Raw genomic sequence first — 14,642 nt, 5'->3', positions numbered from 1 at the left:
ATGGACTGACGATCTGATTCAGCATAGGGCAAGTTTATGACATCAGAACATTCAAATAACAAACTCAATCTACTATGGTTACATAGTAATTTTCTGATAGCATGGCGAGACCTAGACCTTCAATTTTTCAGCAGTTAAGTGGCAAGAGTAGCATATGACATGAAAGTCTGCCACAAAGGACAATGGAATGTGGTGGGTGGAGTACAAAATTCCTAGGGGATGGAGGGGGGGAGAATCTGGTACAAAGATATGTAAGATATACAGTAAAAATTTACAGCAGAAAACTGGAGAAAATCTTAATTTTCTTCTTTGAAAGCAAATATAAAAACTTTCACTTGTGTTTGTCCTTTACCATTTCCTAAAGTGTAAAAGCAAGACAAAATAGGTTTTGATTCTATAAGAACCAAAGCTTAATTTATTATATATTTTAAACTAACATGAACAGTAATGCATTTTCAAATATATTATGGTTGCAGTGAACTAGTTTGTTTTCATTGTACATACTAAATATAAAAATATATTGAGTTTAGCTAAGATGATCAACAAATTGTATTTCTGTATTTATATGTGCATTGGGACTTGGGACAGAACTGAGTGTACCGGTAAATGCTTTCTTGTGGCTCTTAAAAAGACATTAACATATGCAAGTGCAGTTTAACTTGTTCCATTCTTTTCCATTAAAACCATGCCAATTTCCTCAATTCAATAGTCTTGTAACAAGAAGTGGATAGTTTTGTATTCAAAACACAACTGCAAGAAGGAAGCTATAGTTATACGTTCGTATTATAGCTTCATACAAAGGCTAGTAACTATGAGAACTGAAAATAATTATATGCGTTTTCACATTACAAAATAGTCACCCACATCTGAAAAGTCTGAAGCATTTCAGCAATGCATTTTTAAGTTCAAAACTACTTTTAAATCACGGCATTCCAAGCAATAAAATCATTTCAGCTTCTGAGACAAAAGAAACTGAAATGTCTTAACTTTTGGGACCCTATAAGTAATGAATGAGGATCCCTTTTAGCTTGTATTTACAAAACAGTATCAATGCTATAATGAAACAGGAATTAAAAAAAAAATCCATGCAATTCTATGAATATATAATGAATAATACGGGTACAAGGGTTTTGGAGTTTTGTTAGAACAAAAATACCATGCATAGACTAACACAGGTGGGGGAGGGGGAAGAGCGCTGGTGTTTTAAACTATATAGCCCGAGGAACTATTATTGCTGGTCCAACTATTAAAGTCTTTTGGCCTTTTCTGTCTTTTTTTCTCATGGTAAATTACTGCGTGGAGATTTGATCATCGGCAAGACATCAGCACCATTTACAACTTGCTGCCCAAATACGCGTATACTGTATATACAGTAGTACCTCTCAATCTTCAATCTGTGTCTCTCAAATCTTCCGAAGGATGCCCAGTGCTCGCCCCCACCCCCACCCCCAATTTATTTACAGATCGCATCAAACGCAGAGCGGTGGAAACAGGCCTCGAATATACTCCCCAAAGGGAAGCGAAGCAATCGTCTTGTTTTCGGTACCATGTAAACAACCTTCCGCTGCTTAGAATTTCCTGCTTTGCCAGGCCGAGGAGCCAGGGGACTGCCGTCTAAATGCCCCCCTTGTAGTTTGTTTGTAAGGAAGCTCCCCGAGTTATATACTACTTACTCAACCCTCCTCCCCTTTTTCCAGACCTGAAGCCCCAAGCAGGCAACTGGAAGCTCGACGCCGGCGTTCACCGGCCTTTTCGCGTCCCCGAGGGCTGCAAGCTTTTAGCAGCCGACTCCACACCACCCCCCGATTCGTTCCTGCCCTTCTCGGGTTAGGTGGGAAGGTCCGACTCGGGCGCAAGGAGGAAAAGCAAAACTAGGGAGCCCACCACCCCAATTCCCCCACCAGCCGAGAAGCCGGGATGAAGCGAGGCCTCAGTCACTGGGAAAAGAGGCGACCCAGCAACCTCTTGCAAGGCGCCCCCGCGTCCCGCACCAGCCGAGCCCCTTCTAGCCTGGGAGGTGGGGGGGGGGAGGAGAGGAAGATTTTCCCGCTGGCTCTCTACCCTTCCAAGCCTTCCTCACCTCAGCGCGCATCCATCCCAAAGTACCCGCCGCCGCCGCAGCTCCTGCAGCCATTTCCCATAGTCCTCGCCGCGCACAAAAGTTATTGGCAAACCCCCTTCTTCGCTTTCGGCATCCCCGCCTCTTTGGCTCTCCGTGCTTAAGCAGGGCTGTAGCCGCCACCCGCGCTCACTTCCGGCTCTTGGAAGGAAAGACTGGCGGAGGGAGGGAAGATCCGCGACGGCGGCGGTAGCAGCAACGAGAGAAGCGCCCTGCCAGCGCCGCGGGGTGGCTCCGAGCAACTCCGAGAAGTCCGGGAAATGCGGGGCCACGTGCCTCCCCGCGAAGGAATTGCTCGCGCCAACTCTCTCTCGGGAGGAGAGCTGGGGGGGGGGGGCAGGCGGGCGTCTTGGCGGCGCCGTGATACATATCGCCTGGGGGGGGGGGGTTGTTTTGTTCTGAAAAGGCAACGAGGGATGGCTGCGTCTGCCTCGGAATGACCAACCAGCCAAAAACCCATTACCGCCTGGTCGCGGGTGGGGTGAGGTGGGGGGCAATAGTGTGGAACCCCGTTTATGGTTCGTTGTGTGAACCCTGGGAGAAAAAAAAAAAACCCTGGATCGCTTCAGTCAGCTGTGGAAGTAGTTCGGGTGACAATGGTTGGGCAAACGCTATTTCTCTTGACTTGGCGTGACACACGTACCCGCTGTCAACTCAGTCATGACTTTACTCAATCAAATTAATTGACACCCCATAAGTGTTAAGCAATTACGTGGTTCCCTTTGCCTGAGCAGGACGTGCTAACTGGCCTGTTACCGCTTAACATTGCATGCAGATCAAGTAGTCATGGGTTTGTTCAACGTACCATGGCTAAAAGTCCAGCCTCAGTATTATTCATAAATTCATCCATAAACTCAGCCTAAATTGACATTGCCTTAGCTTGTAAATCATGATTTACCTAACCCTATTTTTCTGATTACAAAACAACATGCATACTGGTTCTGGCAGTACCTGATAAAAGTAAGCAAAATAACCAAGCTCACTAAATTATGTTTCCTTATCCACCTTTCCCTCCTTAACTCTAAAGGAGAAGCACAATCAAGAATTGGTATAACCCGCTGCTTATTTTTTAATCCCAGTTAAAAAGAGGATAAGAGAATAATTCCTAATTATAAATCGTATAAGTTATAAACTGTAATAATAAATCTTACACCACCAACTATTGTTTGACAGATTTTCCTTCAAAATAAGAGGCTGTGTTTATAGAAAAACACTTGATTTCACTGACCTGAAAAGCAAACCAATTTGCTGTTTGAAAAACAGAGAAGGCTTTCAGATAACATAGATTGTTTTTGTCATGGATCTCACTTAAATAGGAGAAATTCAGGTCTGAAGAATTAATCATCGAGTTTCACCACCTGAATTTTATACAATTATCGTGTGTGGCTGTTAAAGGCACAGAAGGAACATTTACAACCTTTTTGATTAACCATCGTATTACATCATTCTTTATGTATGTACTTCTAATTGTTCTGGGAAGTACTTGGATATTGAACAGACTGATGTCACCTGAACACTGCCCTCTTTTCATATTCATCTGCCACACAGGCCACTCAGAATGTAACTTTACAGGTGACTCACAGCTCAGGTCAGGAGGGCTTCACCTGTTTGTTCTAGCAGCCAATGCATGTTCTATCAACTTTAGAACAGTTAAAAGTTCAACAGCTAACACTTCTGTGTTGGGAAAAGAATAATTTTTTATTTCTGCTTGTCACACAGCTTCCTTTCCCTCCTCACCAAAAAAGAACAAAAATAAGTCCTTACAGTTTCCAGTATTCCTTGATATCCCCCCTTAACTTGAATCATTTTCTGCATTCCAATAGTGGAATAATTAATATTTATTGTTAGCTAGAACTGTAATATTTTGGATTGGAACAACTGCAAAACTGTAGAAGGAGCAGACTACGTATTAGTTGCTTCACACTGCTGGCTGGGTATTTCTTAAAACTGGTGATGGCAAAAGAGCAGTGGTATGACAGGGGCTGGATTTCATGCTTGCTTCCAGACAACATGACTTTTGTTCTTTAGGATGTGCTGTTTATGGCAGTATGTATGATGTGTTGGGACCAGGCTGAGGATGTCACCAATTTCTACTTAGGTAATGGCATTTTATGCAGCAATAAGAATGATACAATGGTTATTTCTTCTGTTCTCCCAACTCTTGGTACATGTCCCAAAAGGAGAATAGTAATTTATTTGGATGTTATTCCCATAAATAAAGAGAACTATATCATTACTATAATTACTATAGATGTGTCAGTTTGAATTGAAGCATGTTAAAAATATTCTCTGTTAAATCAGCATACAATCATCTTATAACAAAATCTACTTGTTGACACTTGTTTATTCTCTGACAATTTGCTTTAATATATCATTACAGTACTATTCATTTTAGTGCAAGTTATTACAATACTATTACAAACATAGAATCATAAGGTTCGAAGGGATCTTGGAGGTCTTCTAATCTAATAAAATGTTATATCCAGAATTTCAGGAAGTATTGATCTCTGAAATGTAATGTCTTTATATCATTAGACTGTACTAAAATCTGGTAAATTACTGGAAAATTGCATAAACACGTGTGCTGGAATGCAAATGCAAGATCACTGAACTCTTGCAAATAGTACAGGGGGGAAAAAGCACTGAATGTACTCAAGGAAAGCTAAACAAAAACAGGAAGAGATATGAAGTAACACAAGTATAGCAAAGTATTGATTAAACAATGCTTTTTTTCCAGTTTGTTTAGCAAATAATTAAATAATAACATATATTAAACATAAATTATATACTGGTATGTACGTATAGTGTAAATGTAATACCAGTATATGTTTAATGTACCTATAAGTAGCATTCAAAAATTCTCACTAAAAATGATATACAAGAAAAAGAGTGAAACAGATTGTTAAATTTCTCAGTTTAGGTTTTGAAGAAATATGATTGATTTAAATAAATTACTAGCATCAGTTATAATCTTTTCTCTCAGGACATATAGACAAAACTAAAAACGAGATATTTTTACTTCTACCAGTAAAGATTTCATAATTGAGCGTATAAATTATAAATTAATTGCTTTTACTAGATTTAAAATAAAGCCGATATGATCATATTTTCTGAAAATTAATCTATCCTAAAACTATTGTGTGTTATTCTATTTAGGCAAACAGCTTCTAAACTCTACATTAATACTTAAAAAATAACAATATTATACAAGCCAGACCTCCATACAGTTGCCTAATTTGTAATATTATACACATTTGTAGGGAAATATGAAATTAAATAAATATATGCCTGAATAAGCATGTATAGGTCTAATATATGCCTGAGTAAAGATTAATATTTCTAAAAATAAGACTACTTGACAACTCTTTTTAATCCCTAATTAAAAATGTGTCCAAAGTCAAACTTCCTGACACATAATATTGCAGGCAAACAATATTAGCATGAGATAACACCATCGTTAAAGAATGTACCGTATGGAATGAGAACTTAATTATTTATTTGCATCCACTTGTAACACTGTTTATAATAATAAATGGCTTCTAGCTGACATAAAATATTGATTAGTAAAAACACATATGAATATGTATGAAATACGATTACATTCTTCAGTCTACTTTTTAAAAAGTGAATATATTTTAAGAAATTTGGGGAAAATGTGGGAAATATGTTGGGCACGATAGAACAAGAAAAAAACCTTTATTATAAAATTTTATGCTATTTTTCTACTTGAAAATATTCTAAAACAGCTCTCAGGTTAGATAATAAGCATTCTTGAGATTTTTCCATTTGACCCACTTATTCAATAATGCCAAATGAGTCATTTTTTGTTCTCATCTTGTCCATACCTCTTACAATTTTCTTTCCACATGTACACATTTCAGATTGTGATTGGCCATTCGGTGTCAAGTCACTACACTTCGAAAGCAGGAAATAGAGAAGCTTCAATCTGATTGGTTCAATGCCTGTGTATATTCTTTTCCTAAAGGACACAAGAAGCAATTACTCATTTCATAATACTCCATATTTAGACTGTCATTTGAAGTTCTTCAGCAGGGGTGAGATAATAATTTACAAACGAGACTCTTGATGAACTGGAGTTTATTACTTGAATTTATTAAAATGTATATAATCTATGGTTCTGGGGGAAAAAAACTAATTTAAAACTTCTGCATGCTCCTTTATAATTAATATTTAGAAATAATGGGCTTAATTTTATCTTTACCCAAGATTATCGTGTGGCTTATACAGATAGTGTTCAATTTAACAACAGTTCATTTAGTGACTATTCAAAGTTACAGTGGCCCACTGACACAAGTGACTTGTAACAATTTTTCACACTGCTGCCCATTGCAGCATCCCCATAGCCATGTGACAAAATTCAGCTGTTTGACAGCTAACTACAGGTAGTCCTAAACTTACAACCGCAATTGAGCCCAGAATCTATGTTGCTAAGTGAAAAACTCGTTAAGTGAGTTTTGCCCCTTTTTACAACTTTTCTTGTCACATTTGTTAAGTGAATCACTGTAGTTGTTAAATTACTGGTAGTAACATGGTTGTTAATTGAATCTGCCTTCCCCATTGACTTTGCTTGTCAAAAAATCACAAAAGGGGATAATGTGACCCCGGGACACTGCAACTGTCGTAAATATGAACCAGTTGTCAAGCATCCGAATGTAAATCACATGACCATGGTGATGCTGTAATCGGTCATAAGTGTGAAAAATAGTCATAAATCACTTTTTTCAGTTATGTTTGAATGGTCACTATATGACCTGTTGTAAGTTGAGGACTACCTGTATATTTATGACAGTTGACAACATTGAAGCCCTATTCATTTAACAACCATATTACTAACTTAACAACTGCAGTGATTCACTTAACTGTGGCAAGAAAGGTTGTAAAATGAGACAAAATTCACTTAATTACTGTCTCACTTTGCAACATAAATTTTGAAATCAATTGTGGTCTTAGGTCAAGGACTACCTATATTGTGAAATAAAAATGGTTGTTTTAATTTGCTGTATAGTAAGTGGGTGGCACAGAGAGGAAGGGGTCAAGCTATTTTCCAAAGCACCTGAAGGCCAAACGAGGAATATTGGATGGAAACTGAACAAGGAGAGATTCAATCTGGAAATAAGAAGAAATTTTCTGACAGTGAGCGTAATCAACCAATGGAACAGCTTCCCGATAGATATTGTGGGAAAACTTCATCACTGGAAGTTTTCAAGAAGAGACTGGACTGCCATCTGTCAAAAATGGTGTCTAAAGTAAATAGTATATTGATTGAATATTAGAACATTTAAACTACATTTTTAAACAGTAAGTGCTAATTAAATAGCACTTACTGGCTGTGTGGCTGTGGCTGCTGGCGTCCCGATATAGTCAGCAGGTGCCATCGCTGACTATTGGGGGTGAATCTTTGCCCCCCACAGAAAGAGCTCGCAATCTGGGTGTCCTCCTGGACGCACGGCTGTCTTTAGAAGAGCATATGACGGCCGTGGCCAGGGGGGCCTTTTATCAGGTTCGCCTGATCCGCCAGTTGCAGCCCTTTCTGGACCGGGACGTCTTGCGCACGGTCACTCATGCCCTTGTCACCTCCCGGCTGGACTATTGTAATGCTCTCTACATGGGGCTCCCCTTGAAGAGCACTCAGAGGCTCCAACTGGTCCAGAATGCGGCCGCGCGGGTGGTTATGGGCGCAACTCGTGCCCATGTGACACCCCTCCTGCGCGAGCTGCACTGGCTCCCAGTGGTCTTCCGGGTGTGATTCAAGGTGTTGGTTACCACCTTCAAAGCGCTCCATGGCATAGGACCCGGGTACCTTCGAGACCATCTTCTGCCACAAACAGCCTCCCACCGACCAGTCCGTTCCCACAGAGAGGGTCTCCTCAGGGTGCCATCAGCCAAGTTATGTCAGCTGGCGACACCCAGGGGGAGGGCCTTCTCTGTGGGAGCCCCAGCCCTGTGGAATGAACTGCCCCCGGAAATACGTAAGATCTCCGACCTCCGGGTGTTTCGCTGTGCACTGAAGACCCTGTTGTTCCGCCAGGCAGGGCTATCAACATAATAATTTTAAATTGGGGTATTTTAAATTTTTGGGGTATTAAATCGGCCAAATCTATTTAATTATTTTAATTTTTAATTATTGTTGTGTCCTGTGTTTTTAAATTGGCTGTACACCACCCTGAGTCCTTCGGGAGAAGGGCAGTATAGAAATAAAATAATAATAATAATAATAATAATAATAATAATAATAATAATAATAATAATAATTATTATTATTATTATTATTATTATTATTATTAAATAGCTGATTTCATTACAGAAAATAATGTACAACCCCAAAAGGAGCCTGAGTGGCGTAGGAGGCTAATGCCTCCTACTAAGGCAGCATTTAACATCCAGCTGCCTGCAATTACTGCGAGTTCAATTCTCACCAGACTCAAGGTCGACTCAGCCTTCCATCCTTTCTAAGGTGGGTAAAATGAGGACCCGGTTTGTGGGCGCAATAAGCTGACTTTGTATAAAATATACAAAAGTATGAAGGCTATTGCTTAACGCATTGTAAGCCGCCCTGAGTCTCCAGAGAAGGGCGGCATATAAAAATAAATAAAAAGAAAAAAGAAGAAAAAAAGAAAAGTGCACTGCAACAAAAATAACTAGCATGACAAAGAGCTGTTTTATATCACTTCATTATAATTTTAAATCCCCTCTGAGAAGGAACATAGCTTTATCAAGACATCAAACTATATCTTCGATATGATTGTATTACAAAAATATTTTCGTTTGAGCAGATCAGACAGGTGCACGAGTAAAGAAATGTTTGATGCATGTTTTTGCTCATGTATATTAGCAAGCACTGAAAACAACTTGTTTTTATAAAACTTTAAATAAAACAAGGAAAAGCATTATCATTTTACAACATGAATGGGGAGCCTCTTTTCCACTGGGGATGACATTTTTTATAGGTGGTGACCATATTGGTAGTGAGCAGTGTTAAAGGTAGAAGTGGCAGGTCAGATATAAAATAAGGTAAGTCTATTCCTTTTTTTGCTATCTTTTTTTCCCATACACTCCTCTGTTTTCTCTTTTAATCCATCTGCCAGTTATTTGGGTTTGTCTTTCTCCCTTTCTAGCCAATGAGAAAAAGACTATCAGTCCTCATTATATCTTCCTCACTCTTTCTAATTATCCACTCTGCCTTCATTCTCCTAGAGCAGAGAAGCAGATCTATTCCTTTCCATTGCTTAATCTGCTATATAGTGGCAACATGTAACATATAGGTTTTGAATACAGTAGAAGGCCAATCCTGGTAGAGAAAGCAAGGATGGGAAAAATACCAATGTCTGTATACAAAGTGTGTACGAAGCAAATAAATATTGCATATACAAGTTGGTGGTGCTTGTTACCCAATGACAGATATGATAAGTAGATTTTGTCTCAATCCCAATGCTGACATTACAGTGCATTCACCACAGAACAGCATACACAAGGTTAGAGCATAGCTATGCTTTTAAACTGGAAAAGGTAAATGGATGCACTTATTCTGTTTCTCTAGAATAAAGGAACAATTCTCTTCTTTGCATAACTCCTTTCTAGATTTTTAACCCTTTTAATAAGACTAAGATATGATGAAATGCTGAAAAGAATATCCATACCTTCTGATTTATTCAAATAGCCCAAAGAAACTGAGTTTCCTCTTAGTTTCTTTAGATCTGTAATGTCCTTTTAAATTATAGTTTATCTTCAAGATTAAAGAATTCTAACTGAGTCAATTAAAAATGAGAAAGGGTGGGATGAAAGAACCATGAGGGGATATCCAAACTTGGGAAGAAAAAAAAAAGATTGTCAATTTGAAATTTATTTATTTATATCTCAAATTTATATAGCTATCTCATATAGTGACTCTTCTTACTGGATAATATGTTTCTAGAATTGTTTCTCTTTTGAATCTTTAAGGTAAGTAGAGCATCTCAACCTTGATAATGTTTCAGATTTTTAAAGATTTTAGAATCAATATTAAAAGAGGACCTGCTCTGAAAATAAAAGAGTCAAACTAGAACTGGAAGATCTAGGTAGGTTCAAATAAATCTCCAGGCACAGAAATTCACTGATGACGCTGCAATTCTCTCTCAGACCAACCTACTTCACAATATAATATTTGAGGAGGGAGTTCTGTGCATGTTATCTTAAGCTTCTGGAGGAAAGGTGGAATATATTGAACACCTAATTAAGGGCATAAAATACAGTATAATGCCCAGGATCCAAAGACTGTGTATATTGGATAGACAGATAAAGAGAGTGTAAGAGAGAAATGGATATTAGATAGTGGATCATCTAACAACATGTTTTTGAACTATTTTTAAAAATGTTTCCTGCATATTATAAACAAAATTTGATCTACAGTACTTAATATCCATCTCTCATTGCTTTATAAATGCAAAGTAACGCACACTGATATAACAAATCCAAACTTTACTATTAATAGGCTCTGAACTGGCGGTGATTGATCAGAAAAGAGATGTGGACAGCTTGTTGATAGTATCACCTATGGTTGCAGTTGCTCTAAAAAAAAAAGGTAACTTCCACTTTTAGCATTATGAAGAAAATAAAATAAAATTACCATTATAATAAAGGCATATCAAGCCATGGGAAGGTTACGTGTAAACTGGGGTTTGAAGTTCTGGTCAAAGTACTGTAAGAAGGATATCAGTACAGCTCTAGAAAAAGTCGTGTTGAATTATTAGAGGGTGGTGCCACTCTTCTACAATAGCTGGGCCTTTTTTAAATTTTAAATTAGGATAGGTGAAATACAGTAGAGGTATTATCAACACATATGTGATACAGATATCAGGAAGAGAGAGGATTTTTTCTCCTCTCACAATGTTAGAACTCAAGGTCATCAATTGAAACTAAGTAGAAGGAGATTTAGACCAAACTGAAGAAGCAGCTTTGTTACATAGCACATAAACTGGGATTTTCTGCCAACAGTTCTAAAACAGCAGCCAGTTTGGATTATTTTCAAAGGGGAGTTCATGAAGGATCATACTATCAGTATCAATTTACTACCTGAAATATTGATTGCTGTGATAGCTACCACTTCTAGCCCATTGGAGTTTGTCCATTGTGTGTAATAAAGAATACTGATCTATACGGTTTGAATCTGCAGACCTTATCTTATTTATTTTTTATTCTATCTTTAATTTTTTTTTATAAATATATTTTTACATTCATAATTTTTAGAAAATGAAGAGGTCAGCTAAGAATCTGAAGTTCTTTCTGCAACAACAATTTTAAACACCCATCTAATCTCTGAAGTCGGTTATTAATATTGTATTAGTACTGTGTGTTCTCATTTTAAAAAGGTTTTCCCAACCTCAGGGCAATTGTGCATTCAGTTATTTAAACCTTGAAGAATTTATTCTCTGTGCTGGTTCATGTTTTGTTAGTGAGATCATTTTGATCCTTGACAATATTGATACATTACTGTACTGCTTTTAAACAAAGTCTAATTTAGTGGAGGTTTCCTTAAAGCATTTATTTCACAAAAAATGGTGGTATTCTGTGGTTCTTTTAGAATGGGAGCCGACTGGCTCACCTTCCCTGGCTGGCTGAGATTTTGGAAATGGCTCTTTCCATTTAGGATTCCTGTTTCTTGAGATTAGATTCCCAGTGGATATTCTGAGGATTAAAATGGGTGGGGTTGACAGAGCAGCATTTATTAAAAAACAGCATGGATTTGAAGGCGGCCAATGTCAGATCAAGAGGACAAACCCTATTCATAAAAATATTTGTATACACTATTCTCTGCCATAAGAGAGACGACCAAAAGCATAAACATCCAAATATAAATTAAAATAGGCAAAATCCCATAAGGATCTGAAGCTATACATTTGAGCAGACTTGTACAGCAATATTGGCACAATTTTTAAAAAAGATTCCATTGATACTGGATAGTTTTGCTCTATAATTCATGACCTTGGCTGTTTGTTTTGTGCCAGTCTCATAACTTTATTGTTATTTTTGTTGTGGCTCCCATAAATATTTGGTGAGATAAGATGGTGTACTGTATATGAAAGTAAAAAATACAGAAATAGAGAGCATAAGTTTGTCTCTGTATATCATTCTTCGTGAATAAGAATAAACCCCCAAAGTGCTTTTTCCAAAAGGCAACTGGACTTTCTTGTTGTTGTTTTTTAAAAAAACATTTTGCTTCTTATCCAAGAAGCTACTTCAGTTTAGGATGAGAAGCTAAAACATTTTCAAAGAAAAAACCCAAGAAAGTCTAGTTGCCTTTTACAAAAGCACCTTTGGGACAACCATGACCTGGATGTTTGAGAATTTCCATAGACACAAGATTATAAACTACTGTGTATTTGTTAACTGAATTATATGTGTGCATTAAATAAACTATATGTACTGTATATTGAAAGACAGAGAGCTCTGGAACATATTTACCTATTTTTTTATTTTTAGAGAATTGCATATTTGTATAAAGTACATTCAGTCAGAATATGGGCAATTCACACCGTATGTATTATTACCCAGAACTGCTGGGAATTGTGTATTATTTATTTGGCATTATTGGGCTAAACACTATTCCTAGTCCTTTAGCCAATGTAAAAATGACACAAATGTAAAATATACATATCCCTTAAAATAATCAGATCTTTCTATCTGGGATTTCTAAGAAATAAATAAGTTTATGCATAAGGCTATACATTGTACTGTAAATACATTTTATATTTACGGTGGGGAGGGCATGCAATCAGTACTGTAGATCGAATAGGAAGTATCACTGGTTGTTATATTGAAAATTTCAGTAAACAATTTATAGAATAAATTACATTTATTTATTTATTTATTTATTATTCAAATTTCTATACCGCCCTTCTCCTTTCGGACTCAGTGCGGTGAACAGCCAAGATAAAAACATCTATACAAACATCACAGTTAAAAATAAAGTTAAAATAATTTATAAATTTGGCCCATAATTTAAAACTTGTCAATTAAAATCAATATTAAAATTTTAAAACTAACCCTAAAATCAAGACAGACCGGCTAACTGAAAAAAATAAGTTTTTAGGGCCTGATGAAAGATCCAAAGGTCGGAGATCACTCGTATCTCTGGGGGTAGATTGTTCCATAGGGTAGGTGCCACCACAGAGAAGGCTCTCCTCCTGGGGGTCGCCAGCCGGCATTGTCTGGCCGACGGCACCCTGACGAGGCCCTCTCTGTGGGAGCGAACCGGCTGGTGGGAGGCTATTGGTGGCAGAAGGCGGTCCCATAAGTACCCTGGCCCTAAGCCATGGAGTGCTTTGAAGGTGATCACCAACACCTTGAAGCTAATATATATATATATATATATATATATATATATATATATATATATATATATATATATATATATATATATATATATATATATTTGTTTTCTCAGGTTTTCGCGGGTCTTTGTATGTAGCTCTTTGGTTATTCGGGTCTTCTCCCACGTAAAATTGGAAGTGTCTTGGCGACGTTTCGACGAAGTCTCATTCGTCATCTTCAGGCTGGTGTTCTCGGCTTCGTGCTTCCAGGAGCAATGTGAGATCGCAGCTGTCTCTTCCTTTTAACTGCTAGTGGAGGTGTGAGCTGATTGGGTGGGAACTTGGCTGTGTTCTGATTGGGTGGAGGTGTGTTCTGATTGGTTAGGGGCTTGGCTGTGCTCTGATTGGCTGGGGTTGTGTTCTGTTTGGGTGGGGGCTTGGTTGTGCTCAGCTTAGTCTGAGTTGCAGGGGGATTTGAGCTGGTGAGCTGCGTTGTTGTTGTTTGGCTTCGTGTTTGTGGCCGTGCGAGCTCTTCATGGTGGGTGTCAGTCTGCTTCATGTATGGATTGGAGGGGTTTAAAGTGGCTAATGATGCAGCTGCGGTCTGGCTTCTGGTCCTTGGTCGTGGCTCATTATCAGTGTGGGTTTGAGTCTGCTTTCTGCGTGGATGTGTGGTGGTGACATCAGGTGTGGCACTCGTGAGTGTGGGTCTGGTGTCATTCGTCGTGTTAGGGACTCGTTTGTCAATAAGGGCGGGTTTCCAAATGGCTGGTAGGCGGGAGGTATCGTCTCGTTTGTTCATGCTGTGTGGGCGTTTTTCTATCTCAATGGCTTCTCTGATTATTCTGTTGTTAAAGTGTTCAGTTTTGGCGATAGTTCTGGTCTTTTTAAAGTCAATATCATGTCCTGTGGCTTTAAGGTGTTGGACCAGGGAAGAAGTTGGTTCCTCTTTTCTGACTGAGTTCTTGTGTTCTTCTATGCGTGCACTTATTCGTCTGTTGGTTTGTCCGATGTATGTGGTGGGGCAGGCGGTGCATGGGATTTCATATACTCCTTGATTTTCTAACTCAATTTTGTCTTTGGGGTTCCTTAGGATGGTGGATATTTTTCGGTTTGTGCAGAATGCTGTCTTGATGTTATGTTTGTGGAGGATTTTGCTTATTCTGTCTGTGGTGCCTTTTATGTATGGGAGGAGGGCTTTGCCGTTTTCTTGTTCT

This window comes from Pituophis catenifer, unplaced genomic scaffold (assembly GCF_029215685.1).
Source record: "Pituophis catenifer annectens isolate HBS135680 unplaced genomic scaffold, rPitCat1.0.hap2 SCAF_1, whole genome shotgun sequence".
Taxonomy (NCBI): Eukaryota; Metazoa; Chordata; class Lepidosauria; order Squamata; family Colubridae; genus Pituophis; species Pituophis catenifer.
This window is presented reverse-complemented; position numbering follows the sequence as displayed.